This window comes from Hyperoodon ampullatus, assembly GCF_949752795.1.
Source record: "Hyperoodon ampullatus genome assembly, chromosome: X".
Taxonomy (NCBI): domain Eukaryota; kingdom Metazoa; phylum Chordata; class Mammalia; order Artiodactyla; family Ziphiidae; genus Hyperoodon; species Hyperoodon ampullatus.
Genome location: NC_136913.1, coordinates 84471705 through 84490234, shown reverse-complemented (window position 1 = coordinate 84490234; position 18530 = coordinate 84471705). Strand labels below are relative to the sequence as shown.

Here is an 18530-nt window from a genome sequence, read left to right as displayed (position 1 = left end):
GTTCATTGCAAGGTTATAAATTATTTTATAAATCATTCAAAAAGCTTTTTTTTGAACACAAATAGGCATGGAGCTGGGAGGGGGTGGTGCTTTGCATTGTGCTATGAGAAAATGTAAGGTCTTTGCCCCCTCAAAAACCTTACCATCTAGTTTGGAATGCAAAGTGAATATGGTAAACAATTAGCAAACAAGCAGAGGCTAAGGCTTCACAATGAGGTGAAATTGGAGGTGAACTTTTGAAAACTTGAATAGAAAAGAGATGATTTTCTCAAGGTGGGTGGGAAGCAATTAGCACTAGCAAAGGCATAAAGGCAGGAATAAACATGAAGAAGGCCTTGAAAAGCGTAGCTTGAAAAACTGGAAAAATGTGCTACCATTTTTGCTATATTCAGAAGTTTGGATTGTAGTAATTTTATCATCATTTATTACTCAGCATTTTCAAATTTCCATTATAACTTCTAATTTGTTCTATGACTGATTTAGAAATGCACTATTAATTTCTGAAAGTATCAGTGTCCTTTCCTTATTGATAATCCAATTTAATTGCATTATCATCAGAAATTACTCTGCATATTTATTCTCTGAAATTTTTGATAGCTTCTTTATTTTTAATGTGTATTCAGTTTTCATGAACGTGTTCTTGAAAAGAAAAGGCACACCCTCTGACTGTTGAGTGCAGGATATAATATGTAATTAGGATTATATAATTATATGTTCTGTAATTAGAAATATATACATATATATATATAATCCTGCACTTAACAGTATGTATCCTTTAAGTAAAATATATTAATTTTGTAATGCAAATATTCTAAAATTTTTATTAAACTCTGCTTAACATATCAATTGAGAGAAGTCTGTTGAAATCTTACAACTATAATGATTGATTTGTATATTTCTCCATGAAGTTCTATCATTTTTTGCTCTATAAATCTTGAAGCTATGTTATTAGATGCACACACATAATCCCTTTATCATCATGTAGTGACCCTCTTTACCCCTAACAATATTTTATCTTATGGTATCTTTTGTCTGGTATTAACATAGCTGTGCCAACATTTTAAAATATCTGTTAGTATATAGTTAGTATCTGTCTGGTATATATTTTTCAATCCTTTTCCTTTTAAATTTTCCACATTTTTAAGTATTAGACATATCTATCTTTTTTTTTTTTTTTTTTTTTTTTTTTTTTGCGGTACACGGGCCTCTCACTGTTGTGGCCTCTCCTGTTTTGGAGCACAGGCTCCGGACGTGCAGGCTCAGCAGCCACGGCTCATGGGCCTAGCCTCTCTGTGGCATGTGGGATCTTCCCAGACCGGGGCACGAACACGTGTCGCTGCATTTGCAGGCAGACTCTCAACCACTGCATCAGCAGGGAAGCCCTAGACATATCTCTTGAAAAAAGTATTTGGATTTTTTTTAGCTATATGACAATCTTAGTCTTTTAATGGATTAGTTTAATTCAGTAATATTTACTGTGACTTACTGATATATTCAAACTTGAACTTATTTCTACAACCTTTATACTTTCCCTTTCTCTTGATGAACTTTGAAAAGAATAAAATAAACTAATATCAAAGTTTCAAGGACATTAGAACACTTTAGTCCTGATCACCCCCTTCTGACTTCCACAATATTGTTTTTCATTATTTTAGTTCTCTTTTTTTTAAACTCACACATTGAGTATATTTTTTTGTAATTATTTCATAAGGATATCTGTTTTTATACCTATAAATCACTATTTTCTGTGCCCTCCATTCACTTTTTCCTCTAAGACATTACTTCTGTGGTTATTTTCCCTCTGCCTAAAGACCCCCTTTAGAAGTTCTTTGTTAATAATCTGTTGGTGATGAACTCCTTCACTTTTGGTTATTTCAAAATGATTTGTTTCCACCTTTATTATTGAGAAATGTTTTTCTGGGTACACAATTGTAGGTAGACAGTGATTTTCTCTCAGCAGTTTTCAGATATTATTCTACTCTCCTGGATTTCATTATTCTACTTAATAAGTCTGCAGTTACTCTAATTGTCATTCCTTTATAGGTGACTGTTCTTCCTCTGGATATTTGTAAAATATTTTTGGCTTTGTTGTCTTGCAGGTGCACTACAATATCCCTAAAAGTGTTTTGTGTGTGTGTGTGTGTGTGTGTGTGTGTGTGTTTTAAATCATGCTTGATAACTGTTAAATTTTGTATCAATGCACTTGTTTGTCTCTTTCTTTCTTTTTTAATCAGTTCTGGAATATTTTCATTTATTATCTCTTTAAATAAAGTTCTTCTCTATATTATATTCTCCTGCCATAGTTAATTATTTTAGACTTTCTCATTTTATACTGTCTCTAAAATCTCCTTATCTCTCTAGGCAATATCATCTCAGTCACTATTTTTTCTTTTCAGTTCTTTATAATCTACTCTAAAACCTAAACAGTGAGTTTTAATTTAAATATTTTATCATTTATTAATGTTATATTTCACAATTTATCAAATGTTATTGGTCATTTTTAATAGTCTTTTATTGTTTGCTCATTTGATATGATCTTTCATGTCATTAAACATTACATACATAGTTATTTACAACACCTGAAGTTCTTGAGAGTCTAAATCTGTTAACCCTGAAGGAAAGAGGAAGTCAGGGATTTAATTAAGTCCATCAAACTGCCCTTCAAATGTAGATTCTACAGACAAAAGTATCAATTATGGAAGAGATAAGGAAATAATACATATAACCTTTTCTTTTGGAGGGCTTCCGGGGAAGATGGCAGAAGAGTAAGATGCAGAGATCACCTTCCTCCCCACAGATACACCAGAAATACAGCTACACGTGGAACAACTCCTACAGAACACCTACTGTACGCTGGCAGAAGACCTCAGACCTCCGAAAAGTCAAGAAACTCCCCACGTAACTGGGTAGGGCAAAGCAGAGAGATTCCCGCACAGAGGATCAGTGCCAACCAGCACTCACCAGCCCAAGAGGCTTGTCTGCTCGCCCACCGGGGTGGGCGGCGCTGGGAGCTGAGGCTCGGGCTTCAGTCGGAGCGCAGGGAGAGGATTGGGGTTGGCGGAGTGAACACAGTCTGAAGGGGCTAATGCGCCACAGCTAGCCGAGAGGGAGTCCAGGAAAAACTTTGGACCTGCCGAAGAGGCAAGAGACGTTTTCTTCCCTCTTTGTTTCCTGGTGTGCGAGGAGAGGGGATTAAGAACGCTGCTTGGAGGAGCTCCAGAGATGGGCGCGAGCCACAGCTGAAAGCACGGAACCCAGACACGGGCGTGGGATGCTGGGGCTGCTGCCGCCTCCACGGAGCCTGTGTGCGAGCGCAGGTCACTGTCCATGCCCCCCTGCCAGGGAGACTGTGCAGCCCGTCACTGCTGGGGTCCCAGGATCCAGGGACGGCTTCCCTGGGAGAACGCACGGCATGCCTCGGGCTGGTGCAACATCACGCCGGCCTGTGCCGCTGCAGGCTCCACCCGCACACCGTGCCCCTCCCTGCCCCCCGGCCTGAGTGAGCCACAGTCCCCGAAGCGGCTGCTCCTTTAACCTTGTCCTCTCTGAGCGAAGAACAGACGCCCTCCGGCAACCTACATGGAGAGGTGGAGACAAATCCAAAGCTAAGACCCGGGAGCTGTGAGAACAAAGAAGAGAAAGGGAAATCGCTCCCAGCAGCCTCAGAAGCAGGGGATGAAAGCTCCACAATCAACTTGATGTACCCTGCATCTGTGGAATACATGAATAGACAACAAATCATCCCAAAGTGAGGAGCCAGGAGTCAGTGCTGTGCCTCTGAGGTGGGAGAGCCAACGTCAGGACACTGGTCCACAAGAGACTTCCCAGCTCCACATAATATAAAACAGCGAAAATCTTCCAGAGTTCTCCATCTCAACACCAGCACCCAGCTTCACTCAACGACAAGCAAGCTACAGTGCTGGTCACCCTATGCCAAGCAACTAGCAAGACAGGAACACAAGGCCACCCATTAGCAGAAAAGCTGCCTAAAATCATAAAAAGTCCACAGACACCCCAAAATACACCACCAGACGTGGACCTGTCCATCAGAGAGACAAGATCCAGCCTCATTCACCAGAACACAGGCACAAGTCCCATCCACCAGGAAGCCTACACAACACACTGAACCAACATTAGCCACTGGGAACAGACACCAAAAACAACGGGAACTACGAACCTGCAGCCTGCAAAAAGGAGACCCCAAACACAGTAAGATAAGCAAAATGAGAAGACAGAAAAACACACAACAGGAGAAGGAGCAAGATAAAAACCCACCAGACCTAACAAATGAAGAGGAAATAGGCAGTCTACCTGAAAAAGAATTCAGAATAATGATAGTAAAGATGATCCAAGATTCTATTTCCCAGATCCAAAATCTTGGAAATAGAATAGACAAAATGCAAGAAACAGTTAAAAAGGGCCTAGAAGAACTAAAGATGAATCAAGCATTGACTAAAAACACAATAAATGAAATGAAAAATACTCTAGATGGGATCAATAGCAGAATAACTGAGGCAAAGAACGGATAAGTGAGGTGGAAGATAAAATAGTGGAAATAACTGATGCAGAGCAAAATAAAGAAAAAAGAATGAAAAGAACAGAGGACAGTCTAAGAGACCTCTGGGACAACATTAAACGCACCAACATTCGAATTATAGGGGTTCCAGAAGAAGAAGAGAAAAAGAAAAGGACTGAGAAAATATTTGAAGAGATTATAGTTGAAAACTTCCCTAATATGGGAAAGGAAATAGTTAATCAAGTCCAGGAGGCACAGAGAGTCCCATACAGAATAAATCCAAGGAGAAATATGCCAAGACACATATTAATCAAACTGTCAAAAATTAAACACAAAGAAATCATATTAAAAGCAGCAAGGGAAAAAAAAAACAAATAACACACAAGGGAATCCCCATCAGGTTAACAGCTGATCTCTCAGCAGAAACTCTACAAGCCAGAGGGAGTGGCAGGACATAATGAAAGTGATGAAGGAGAGAAACCTGCAACCAAGACTACTCTACCCAGCAAGGATCTCATTCAGATTTGATGGAGAAATTAAAACCTTTACAGACAAGCAAAAGCTGAGAGAGTTCAGCACCACGAAACCAGCTTTACAACAAATGCTAAAGGAACTTCTCTAGGCAAGAAACACAACAGAAAGAAAATACCTACAATAACAAACGCAAAACAATTAAGGAAATGGGAATAGGAACAGACATATCAATAATTACCTTAAATGTAAATGGACTAAATGCTCCCACCAAAAGAAACAGATTGGCTGAATGGATACAAAAACAAGACCCATATATATGCTGTCTACAAGAGACCCACTTCAGACCTAGAGACACATACAGATTGAAAGTAAGGGGATGGAAAAAGATATTCCATGCAAATGGAAATCAAAAGAAAGCTGGAGTAGCAATTCTCATATCAGACAAAATAGACTTTAAAATAAAGACTATTTGAAGAGACAAAGAAGGACACTACATAATGATAAAGGGATCAATCCAAGAAGAAGATATAACAACTGTAAATATTTATGCACCCAGCATAGGAGCACCTCAATAGATAAGGCAAATACTAACAGCCATAAAAGAGGAAATTGACAGTAACACACTCATAGCAGGGGACTTTAACACCTCACTTTCACCAATGGACAGATCATCCAAAATGAAAATAAATAAGCTGTAAATGATACATTAAGCAAGATGGATTTAATTGATATTTATAAGACATTCCATTCAAAAACAACAGAATACACATTTTTCTCAAGTGCTCATGGAACATTCTCCAGGATAGATCATATCTTGGGCTACAAATCAAGCCTTGGTAATTTTAAGAAAATTGAAATTGTATCAAGTATCTTTTCCGACCACAATGCTATGAGACTAGACATCAATTACAGGAAAAGGTCTCTAAAAAATACAAACACATGGAGGCTCAACAATACACTACTCAATAACGAAGTGATCACCGAAGAAATCAAAGAGGAAATAAAAAAATACCTAGAAACAGATGACAATGGAGACACGATGACCCAAAACCTATGGGACACAGCAAAAGCAGTTCTAAGGGGGAAGTTTATAGCAATACAATCCCACCTTAAGAAACAGGAAACATCTCGAGCAAACAACCTGACCCTGCACCTAAAGCAATTAGAGAAAGAAGAACAAAAAACCCCCAAAGTTAGCAGAAGTAAAGAAATCATAAAGATCACATCAGAAATAAATGAAAAAGAAATGAAGGAAATGATAGCAAAGATCAATAAAACTAAAAGCTGGTTCTTTGAGAAGTTAAACAAAATTGATAAACCATTAGCCAGACTCATCAAGAAAAAAAGGGAGAAGACTCAAATCAATAGAATTAGAAATGAAAAGGGAGAAGTAACAACTGACACTGCAGAAATACAAAAGATCATGAGAGATTACTACAAGAAACTCTATGCCAATAAAATGGACTACCTGGAAGAAAGGGACAAATTCTTAGAAATGCACAACCTGCCAAGACTGAATCAGGAAGAAATAGAAAATATGAATAGACCAATCACAAGCACTGAAATTGAAACTGTGATAAAAAATCTTCCAACAAACAAAAGCCCAGGACCAGATGGCTTCACAGGCGAATTCTATCAAACATTTAGAGAAGAGCTAACACCTATCCTTCTCAAACTCTTCCAAAATATAGCAGAGGGAGGAGCACTCCCAAACTCATTCTATGAGGCCACCATCACCTTGATACCAAAACCAGGCAAGGATGTCACAAAGAAAGAAAACTACAGGCCAATATCACTGATGAACATAGATGCAAAAATCCTCAACAAAATACTAGCAAACAGAATCCAACAGCACATTAAAAGAATCATACACCATGATCAAGTGGGGTTTATTCCAGGAATGCAAGGATTCTTCAATATATGCAAATCAATCAATGTGATACACCATATTAACAAATTGAAGAAGAAAAACCATATGATCATCTCAATAGATGCAGAGAAAGCTTTCAACAAAATTCAACACACATTTATGATAAAAACCCTGCAGAAAGTAGGCATAGAGGGAACTTTCCTCAACATAATAAAGGCCATATATGACAAACCCACAGCCAACATCGTAATCAATGGTGAAAAACTGAAACCATTTCCACTAAGATCAGGAACAAGACAAGGCTGCCCACTCTCACCCCTCTTATTCAACTTAGTTTTGGAAGTTTTAGCCACAGCAATCAGAGAAGAATAGGAAATAAAAGGAATCCAAATTGGAAAAGAAGAAATAAAGGTGTCACTCTTTGCAGATGACATGATACTATACATAGAGAGTCCTAAGGATGCTACCAGAAAACTACTAGAGCTAATCAATGAATTTGATAAAGTAGCAGGATACAAAATTAATGCACAGAAATCTCTGGCATTCCTGTACACTAATGATGAAAAATCTGAAAGTGAAATCAAGAAAACACTCCCATTTACCATTGCAACAAAAAGAATAAAATATCTAGGAATAAACCTACCTAAGGAGACAAAAGACCTGTATGCAGAAAATTATAAGACACTGATGAAAGAAATTAAAGATGATACAAATAGATGGAGAGATATACCATGCTCCTGGATTGGAAGAATCAATATTGTGAAAATGACTCTACTACCCAAAGCAATCTACAGATTCAATGCAATCCCTATCACACTACCACTGGCATTTTTCACAGAACTAGAACTAAAAATTTCAAAATTTGTTTGGAAAAACAAAAGACCCCGAATAGCCAAAGCAATCTTGAGAATGAAAAACGGAGCTGGAGGAATCAGGCTCCCTGACTTCAGACTATACTACAAAGCTACAGTAATCAAGACAGTATGGTACTGGCACAAAAACAGAAAGATAGATCAATGGAACAGGATAGAAAGCCCAGAGATAAACCCACGCATATATGGTCAACTTATCTTTGATAAAGGAGGAAGGAATGTACAGTGGAGAAAGGACAGCCTCTTCAATAAGTGGTGCTGGGAAAACTGGACAGGGACATGTAAAAGTATGAGATTAGATCATTCCCTAACACCATACACAAAAATAAGCTCAAAATGGATTAAAGACCTAAATGTAAGGCCAGAAACTATCAGACTCTTAGAGGAAAACATAGGCAGAACACTCTATGACATAAATCACAGCAAGATCCTTTTGGACCCACCTCCTAGAGAAATGGAAATAAAAACAAAGATAAACAAATGGGACCTAATGAAACTTCAAAGCTTTTGCACAGCAAAGGAAACCATAAACAAGACCAAAAGACAACCCTCAGAATGGGAGAAAATATTTGCAAATGAAGCAACTGACAAAGCATTAATCTCCAAAATTTATAAGCAGCTCATGCAGCTCAATAGCAAAAAAACAAACAACCCAATCCAAAAATGGGCAGAAGACTTAAATAGGCTTCTTTCTCCAAAGAAGATATACAGACTGCCAACAAACACATGAAAGAATGCTCAACATCATTAATAATTAGAGAAATGCAAATCAAAACTACAATGAGATATCATCTCACACCAGTCAGAATGGCCATCATCAAGAAATCTAGAAACAATAAATGCTGGAGAGGGTGTTGAGCAAAGGGAACACTCTTGCACTGCTGGTGGGAATGTGAATTGGTACAGCCACTATGGAGAACAGTATGGTGGTTCCTTAAAAAACTAAAAATAGAACTACCATATGACCCAGCAATCCCACTACTAGGCATATACCCTGAGAAAACCATAATTCAAAAAGAGACATGTACCAAAATGTTCATACCAGCCCTATTTACAATAGCCCGGAGATGGAAACAACCTAAGTGTCCATCATCGGATGAATGGATAAAGAAGATGTGGCACATATATACAATGGAATATTACTCAGCCATAAAAAGAAACGAAACTGATCTATTTTTAATGAGGTGGATAGACCTAGAGTCTGTCATACAGAGTGAAGTAAGTCAGAAAGAGAAAGACAAATACCGTATGCTAACACATATGTATGGAATTTAAGAAAATAAAAAGTCATGAAGAACCTAGGGGTAAAACGGGAATAAAGACACAGACCTACTTGAGAATGGATTTGAGGATATGGGGAGGGGGAAGTGTAAGCTGTGACATACGAGAGAGAGCCATGGACATATAAACACTACCAAACATAAGGTAGATAGATAGTGGGAAGCAGTCGCATAACACAGGGAGATCAGCTCGGTGCTTTGTGACCGCCTGGAGGGGTGGGATAGGGAGGGTGGGAGGGAAGGAGACGCAAGAGGGAAGGGATGTGGGAACAGATGTATATGTATGACTGATTCACTTTGTTATAAAGCAGAAACTAAAAAAACAGGAGATGAGTGGAAAAACTACAACAAAGGACAGTCAGCAAACATTGAAAATTTTTAACAGTATACCTAAGACTAAAACCATTGGATGGAATACAGAGAAAGAACACAAGAAAAATTGTGTATGTCCTAATAATGGTAAAATAATTAAACTAAAATAAATCAAAAGAAGGGAGAAAGAAAGTTGAGGCAAGAGCCAGAACTGGTTCACTGATTGCCTTATCTGTAACAGCTGGGATTCAAAGAATATCATTTAAAAATTGCAAAGCAATAGAACACAGTGGTGTACTAAGGAATAGGGGTAGGGGGTGAATAGTAGGAGTGATCCATGTCTCTTCAGGAGGGAGTATTTTCCCATTGATATAGTTTAAAATTTTTGGTACATGGTAATAATAAAAAGCAGATGTATTCAGTTGTTTTTGTTATTGCTTTTAAATTCTTTATAGACAATGTACCTCCTTATTGCTATGCCCAGGTTGGTCCACTCCCACTCTTCCCCCTTGATATGCTACTAACAGGAGTATAAGCATATCAAACACTACTACCCAAAGTAATCTACAGATTCAATGCAATCCCTATGAAATTACCAAGAGCATTTATCACATAATTAGAACAAAAAATTTATATTTTGTATAGAAAGACCCTGAATAGTAAAAGCAATCACCAAATAGAACAGAGCTGGAGGAAGCAGGCTCCCTGACTTCAGACTATACTACAAAGCTATAGTAATCAAAACAATATGGCACTGGCACAAAAACGGAAATATAGATCAATGGAACAGGATAGAGCGTCCAGAGATAAACCCACACACCTATGGCCACCTAACCTATGACAAAGGATGCCAGAATATACAGTGGAGAAAAGCCAGTCTCTTCAATAACTGGTACTGTGAAAACCAGACAGCTACATGTAAAAGAATGAAATTAGAACACTCCCTAACACCAAACACAAACATAGAATCAAAACAGATTAAAGATGTAACGCCAAATACTATAAAACTCCTAGAGGAAAATATAGGCAGAACACTCTTTGACATAAATCACAGCAAGATCTTTTTTGATCCACCACCTAGAGTAATGAAGATAAAAACAAAACTAAACAAATGGGATCTAATAAGACTTAAAAGCTTTTGGCCAGTGAAGGAAACCATAAACAAAACGAAAAGACAACCCTCAGAATGGGGGAAAATATTAGCAAATGAAGCAACTGACAAGGAATTAATCTCCAAAATATGCAAACAGCTCATGCAGCTCAATATCAAAAAGAAAAACAAAGAACCCAATCAAAAAGTAGCCATAAGACCTAAATAGACATTTCTCCAAAGAAGACATACAGATAGCCAACAAACACATGAAAAGATGCTCAACATCACTAATTATTAGAGAAATGCAAATCAAAACTACAATGAGGTGTCACCTCACACCAGTCAGAATGGCCATCATTAAAAAGTCCAAAACAATAAATGCTGGATAGGGTGTGGAGAAAAGGAAACCCTCATACACTGATGGTAGGAATGTAAATTTGTACAGCCACAATGGAGAAGAGTATGGAGGTTCGTTAAAAAACTAAAAATAGAGCTACCATATGACCCAGCCAACCCACTCCTAGACATATATCGGTAGAAAATGATAATTTGAAAAAATTCATGCACCCTGATGGTCATTGCAGCACTATTTATAATAGCCAGGGCATGGAAACAACTTAAATGTCCATCAACAGAGGAATGGATAAAGAAGATGTGGTACATATATACATGGAATATTATTCATCCATAAAAAGGAACAAAATAGTGCCATTTACAGAGACATGGATGGACCTAGAGATTGTCATACAGAGTGAAGTAAATCAGAAAGAGAAAAACAAATATCATATAATATCACTTATATGTGGAATCTAGAAAAATGGTACAGATGAACTTATTTGCAGAACAAAAATGGAGTCACAGATGTAGAGAACAAACTTATGGTTACTAAGGTGGGAACAGGAGGGTAGGATGAATTGGGAGATTGGGATTGACATATATACACTACTATGTATAAAACAGATAACTAGGGATTGACATATATACACTACTATGTATAAAATAGATAACTAATGAGAACCTACTGTATAGCACAGGGAGCTCTACTCAATGCTCTGTGGTGACCTAAGTGGGAAAGAAATCTAAAAAAGAGTGGATAGGGCCTCCCTGGTGGCGCAGTGGTTGAGAGTCCGCCTGCCGATGCAGGGGACACGGGTTTGTGCCCTGGTCCGGGAGGATCCCACATGCTGCTGAGTGGCTGGGCCCGTGAGCCATGGCCGCTGAGCCTGTGCACCCGGAGCCTATGCTCCACAACAGGAGAGGCCACAACAGTGAGAGGCCAGCGTACCGCAAAAAAAAAAAAAAAAGAGTGGATATATGTATGCATATAACTGATTTACTTTGCTGTATAGCAAAAATTAACACAATATTGTAAAGTAACTATAATAAAAATTTTAAAAAGAAGAAAAATAATATTACTGACTAAAATTGATTGGTGAGAGGATGAGGAGGAAATGATGAGGGGAGACGTGCTAATTTTATCATTGCTTCCAGTAGGAAACTAATAAATACAGTTTAAAGGAATATAGTACCAAGGTATTATGTACAGTCATTACAAATATAATTACTTCAACAAAAATACAAACTTTTCTAAGTGTCAAGGCATCTATTAAAAAGTAAAGCAAAGCAAGCAAACTACATGTGGAAGATTTTATTTAAAAAAAACAAAAATGATACAAAATGCTATGACATTCATAACATATCTGTTAAATCTCTAAATGTAAATTCGTTAAATTTACAAATTAAAAGAAAAATGATTTCTGATGTCATCCAAAAAATAAACTCAATTTATATATAAGAAATAGATATCAAACAAAATGATTGAGACTGATTGAAAATAAAAGGATGGACAAACTTATCCTGAGAACAAGCAAACAAAAAGAATGCATTGATCATGATCTTACTATTTGACAAGATGACATTCAGTTTCAGCTGATTTAAGGATGAAATTCAAGATCATAGGGAGATTAGAAGGAAATTACTTGATAGATAAAGAATAAAGAAAAACTATTACCAAGTATTTGAGATATTTAGGCAAAAAGAGAATTTTCATATTATCTGGAAGCTATACCTGGGTCAAGTGGAAAGTAACTTTGATCAATCACAGGACCACTATAAAGTTCTCATTCCAGTCTTCCTTCTTTTTCCGAGAATTTATTGAGTACCAACTATGTGTCAGGCACCGTGTTAGCCACTTGGAAATCAGCAGTGAATAAAACAGATAGAAATAATGGCTTCCACAAATCTGCATTCTAGTGAGGAGAGACTTCCAATAAAGATGTAACCAGTCAGAAAATATTCCAAGAATAAAGATAAGTGTCAAGGAGGAAAATATAATAGGAAAGTGGGAAAAGAGGATGTAGAGGACATCGTAGTTTTAGATAGGGTAGCCAGAGAAGGCCTCATCAAGACAGTAACATTCGAGCAAAAACCTAAAGAGGTTAAAAAAAACGTAAAATCAAATATGAAGGGAGAGTGTTGATGGCAGAGGGAACAGTAAATGCATAGTCTCTGAGATGGGTGTATGTATGCGTGGCAAATGTAAGGAGATCTAAGAAGGTTAGTGTGGCTGAAATTGAGGGAATGAGGCCAGGTACAGAAGGAGATAAGATCAGAGAAATAATGAGGAATCGGTAGCATAGTCTTCAGTGCCTTGTAAACCATTATAACCATTATAAGGACATTGGCTTTTACTTTGAGTGAGATAGACAGCCATTAGAGGACTTTAATGGGAGGAGGGATATAATCTCCTACTTACAGGCAGGAGGGAAAGGGAGAGAGAATGAATCAGATTGGTAAAGAGAGAGGGCATAATTAAGTTCCTACATTATGTTGCATTTAAAGCTGAAGTTTTTATTTTTCTTTCCACCTCAAAAATAAAGCTACTGTAGTGTCCATAGAATACATAGAGTACAACATATATAAAATGCTCATTCCATGATGAATTAAGTTTACAACTGCTGAAAATTAAATATAACATTCTAGAACAATTATCAAACTTTAGGGTGCATCAGAATTACTTGGAAGGTGTGTTAAAATCACAGATTTTTGAGCCCAACACACAGTTTCTGACTCAGTGCTGCTGAGGTGGGACCTGAGAATTTGCATTACATTTTTTTCCCATATTTTTAATTACCATTATTGCACCAATACAGCATACATATGCTCTATATACATATATCTGAAACTTCATTTTCAATTTTTCAGGAATTCAAATACATAATATATTATCAGCTTGAGAATACAAAGAACACAGCACAGAGGAAGATTGAGAAAATTGGTTCCCAGTAGTTAGTCACTAGTATTCTACAGGCTTTCCTTTTAGTGCTCTCTATTGGAATTTTTAAATGTCCTGCCATGGCTCTGTAAGAATAGAGCTTCCTGGAATGGGAAGCAATGAAAAAATAATAATAATAAATAAATAAATAAATAAATAAATAAATAAATGGACCCAAAGTGAAAAAGAGTCAAGAAGGAAATCCAAGAGAGAGAATCTATTTTGAAACTAAATATAAAGACTCCCTTCAGCCAGAGGGTACACATCCAAATAGGTGCTAAGGGAAGAAGTGAGATCCTCCCATTTCACTCTCAAAATTGCCCCTTAACAGACAAAACAGCTGGTGCCAGTTCACCTAAGAGCGGGACCCCTTCACAGCACTGTAAAAGGAATGGTGGGCAGAGGGAGGGAAAGTGGTGGGGGAGCAGCTTGCTTCTGACATGTTCCTGGTGATGGGTATTGCAGCCATCATTTGGACAAAACCTGTCACAGCTAAAGCCATGGCTCTCCAGCTTGCTTCATAAATGATGGTACATGTAATAGCAGCTTTCTGTTGAAAAGCTGGATTGAAAAAATAAATGTTTATGAAAAGGAGCCAGATACCCAGGTAGCAAGGCAATGTGGGTACTGAACAAGAGTTAAGTGCTTTCAACCTCTCTGCTCTACAAATTAGGTTAAAAACTCTAAACCCTTTAACTTTAGGACAAATAATGGGGCCATTACAAAGTAACGCTGTGCTTCAAATGCAGCAACTAGATGGAGCTGCAAGAAAGTAACTGCTTCTCTTGAATATAACTAGGAAAATATAGCCCCTTGAACCTCCTTCATCCAAGAGACACCCACTGATCAGAGATGCTGCACTATTCAACAGACAAAAGAAGAGTGGGGTGCCACCAACACGCTTTTGTCACAGGAAGAGACATGTAAATGCACTAGAAGTTAAGAGGGCTGCACCCAGCACTGGATGTTCACTGAATAAGACAAGCCGGAGGGGGGGATATACAGCAGAGACCCAGGAAACAGGTCTTTCTTCACATCCATCCCTATCAAAATTCTGAATCTGTAAACACTGAGATCAGTCTGTCCATTTTTAGAGTCTTCCGTTAATGGAAAAAAGAAGTTCTGAGGTTTTTGTCTCCCCGGAAATTGCTAAACAGGGCTTCACAAAGAGGCACACAAGGGTCATGGGATGATTCTGAAATAAGTTAAAGAATTTAAAGATGGAGAAAATTTTACAGATGTTAGAGGTTATTTCCCCACTAAAGAGACCCTGGCCTTTAGAGCCCTGCATAGTCAGTCACAAGTATCATAAGACCCACTATTCCCCTGCCCTGATAGTGAACAGGAGATAAATACTTTCTTGGCTGTACAGCAAGGAACAACACCGGGGAGTGACACAACCAGCCTGAACGCAATAGAGAAGCTATGAAAACTACTGATCAATAATTTTGGTTCTGGGGAGGGAAGGGGTTCTGAGCTACGCTCACAGATTGGTGCCCTCAAGGTCATTTTGATTCTTCAACTCTGTCCTTAACGTCCTGCCAGTGCTCTTCAGAACTGGACCCAGTTAGATGGCTGTGGTGCCTGGTTTGGAACAGAGCTGGATGCAGTGCTAAAGTCTCCCCACAAGTCATTGCTTGCAGAAACTGGAGCTGGTGCTTGTGTCGTTACAGGAGCAGGAGAATCCAAATATAAAAGGATATCTGCATCACTACCTCCATGATTGGATTTTGGTATGGGTGGTGGATTGACATGACTGCTGATGGCAACTAAGGAGGACAGTGGAAGAATTGTGACTCTGCCTCCAGGCGGGGGTGGGAGTAAGCTTAGGCCCCCAGCTCCTGTAGTCTTGGACTTAGAAGCACCCTCAACTTGATGGTCTGCCCTTCCTTGAAGCCCAGATCCAACTTGGGACAATTATCCATTTCCTGAGATTCTTTGGAAATCTCAGATTCCTGCTTTACCCACTTGAAGTGATCTTGCAAAGAGACATTAAAGTCGAAGGCATCACCCCGATCTGAGAAGCCAATGCCAATGAAAGCACTATGCCCAGTACCATCCTGGATCCGGATTACAAAGTAGCCGCTGAAATCTGTCACTGTCTCCACAGCAATACCAGGATATTGTTCTACTGGTGCCTGAGCAAAGAGCTCCCCTGAAACTTTATCCTCGAGTTTGATATAAGCAATCTTCCCTTTTGAAGTGATTCAGAGGTGACCAGTCCAATCAGATTGATCTAATTTCCAGTCAGATGCCCTGTAACCGTGGTTGGAGGCCCGGGGCAGAATCGGGTATACACTGACATCAGGCTTCACACGCAGAACAGACTCGTACTCCAACTCGGCCGCCATCTTGGCTCTGAGAATTTGCATTTTTAAGTTCCCAAGTGATGCCTGTGCTGCTGGTCCAGGGCCTAAGCTTTGAGATCCACTGATCTAGAACATGTAATGCATATAACTAGTGCAGAGATAATCTGAGAATTATTGGCATTTTTAGTAATCCTGCTGAGGAAATGACCTTGTGTTTTGGCCTCTGGTTTTTAGAACCTCTAAACTCTTATTCTCTCATGACTGACATCTGAAAATAAAATTATTGGGTCCTTTATGTTTATTCATCTACCACAGATTAACTTAAAAGTAAATAAGAAAGAAAGGTATAAGCTTCCTTCTTACAAAAACCTGCTTAATTTTTTTAAAATTTCTGAAAGTCATAATATTGAAATTTTTGAAGAGGTCAGATACTTTGCTGCTAATCCAAATGCATTTGTACTAGAAAGTGCTTAAACCAGCTAACTCCTATTATTATTAAACCTTAACTTTTCGTTGTTACTCGGACTCTTCAGAAGTTTATTAATAAGATTACATTTTTATTGTAATTATACTGTCTCTATTCTGAAGAGGAGATATACATTAAGGGCTTATATGAAATGTCATTTGGACAGTGATGTTTTTTGTTTGTTTTTACTAGTTATCATCTTTTTTAGAATAAAAAGCATAAGACACTAAATAAACTTTTCCAAGGGGTTTTTGTTGTGATTTTAGAAAGTGTGCCTGAGGACTTCCCTGGTGGTGCAGTGCTTAAGAATCCACCTGCCAATGCAGGGGACACAGGTTCACTCCCTGGTCCAGGAAACTCCCACATGCCACGGAGCAACTAAGCCCGTGCACCACAACTACTGAGCCTGCACTCTAGAGCCCATGAGCCACAACTACTGAGCCCTTGTGCCACAACTACTGAAGTCCATGTGCCTAGAAACCATGCTCTGCAACAAGAGGAGCCACTGCCATGAGAAGCATGCACACCACAAGGAAGAGTAGCCCCTGGTTGCCGCAACAAGAGGAAGCCTATGCACAGCAACGAAGACCCAACACAGACAAAAATAAATAAATAAAAATAAATAATAAAAAACTAAATAAAAAAAGAACTAACTTTAAAAAAAAAAGAAGGAAAGAAATAAAATGTGCCTGGAAACATTTGACTATTACTGGAATTCTATATGTATGGAATAGGATTAACGTGTTAAAGCTTTCACAGTCTATGAAGTCTTTCTTAAATATTCTTTGCTATCAGCAAGGTGAATGGGAAAAGCATGTGGTATTGCTGAATATTTAAGGATTTATTATTGTCAAGGGACATTTCTTCAGTTTTGTGGCTTTATAGATTTTCAGTTAACCAGTGAGGTTTCACATGTTAATATGGTACTTAGAAAATCTGCAAGCAAGTGAGAAGCAGGAACAAAGCCAACAAAATAAATGTGGAAAAGAGGGGGAATATTTTTTTTAAAGATAGTCTTAAAAGGTTTGTGAACTTATCAATATCTTCCTGCAAGAAATGTTGGCAATTGACCTGTTATGCCCTGAAAATGAAAGGTAAGTGTATCTAGTTACATGTACATTTGTTTTCCAAATCCCAAAGAAAATATGTCTTTTAGACTCAGAGCATGTGATCCATTAAATGTGTCAGTTTGTGAAAGATGATTTCAGGATGCAGTTATCTTGTGACTCTGTGTTTGAAGTGAAAGAGGAGAGAGATCAATTGGGCTCAGATTATTCCAAACTGCTTTATCTTAAAATTGTGATTTGGGGAAGTTTTTTAATATTTTGTTTAAGTCTGAGAAGCTTCACAAAGAACATACAGCTGGTGATATGCTTATAGTTTTATTCTTGGTCTCTTTATTTGAATATTTATCTTTGAACTTCTGAAAATATATTGATTATTTTAAATATGTATTTTCTCAGCATGAACAAAGACCATCTTAAACATAGGAGACAATTTTAAACTGTCCATATTTGCTCTATTCCACAGGTCAAATAATTGTAGCATATAAATATTTTAAGTGTTATTCATCACTGATGAGAAACTTTTTGTTTTGTTTTGTAGTTAGGTAATTTTAGTAATTATCAATAAAGCCAGGTATATATGTTCACTGAGAAGATTTATGATCTTAATGAATATGAGTCTTACTATTAAAGTCTGATATTCTTCTAAGTATCTGGGCAGAAGCTATTAAAGCTAAATACTATTTATCATTGTTTCTTGTATTTTCCCTGTCTTACACATAGCAAACATGAACCAATAAATGTTTGTTAATGAATGAATGCAAGATATTTCAAGTAGTTAATGGAAAACACTAGACCTTAACACAGTGGTGCTATTGCTTATTAAGATTTTTATTTTTTATTACTTATTTTTTTACATGAGTGTGGTAGATCAAGAGAATGAGATATGAGATTTCACAAACATTTATGTAGCACTTAATATCTGTGCTTTACTAATATTCATTTGTTTAATCCTCATAACCACCCTGTGAGGTGACTACTATTTATTTTCCCCATTTTT

At 37.7% G+C, this 18530-nt stretch overlaps 1 pseudogene across 1 annotated transcript; it reads right to left on the bottom strand.

Moving 5' to 3' along the window:
• Nucleotides 1-15242: 15242 nt before the first annotated feature.
• On the bottom strand, nt 15243-16042 carry LOC307069550 (adaptin ear-binding coat-associated protein 1-like; annotated as a pseudogene). The gene has a single exon. The product of its transcript is annotated as an adaptin ear-binding coat-associated protein 1-like (transcript).
• Nucleotides 16043-18530: the final 2488 nt, after the last annotated feature.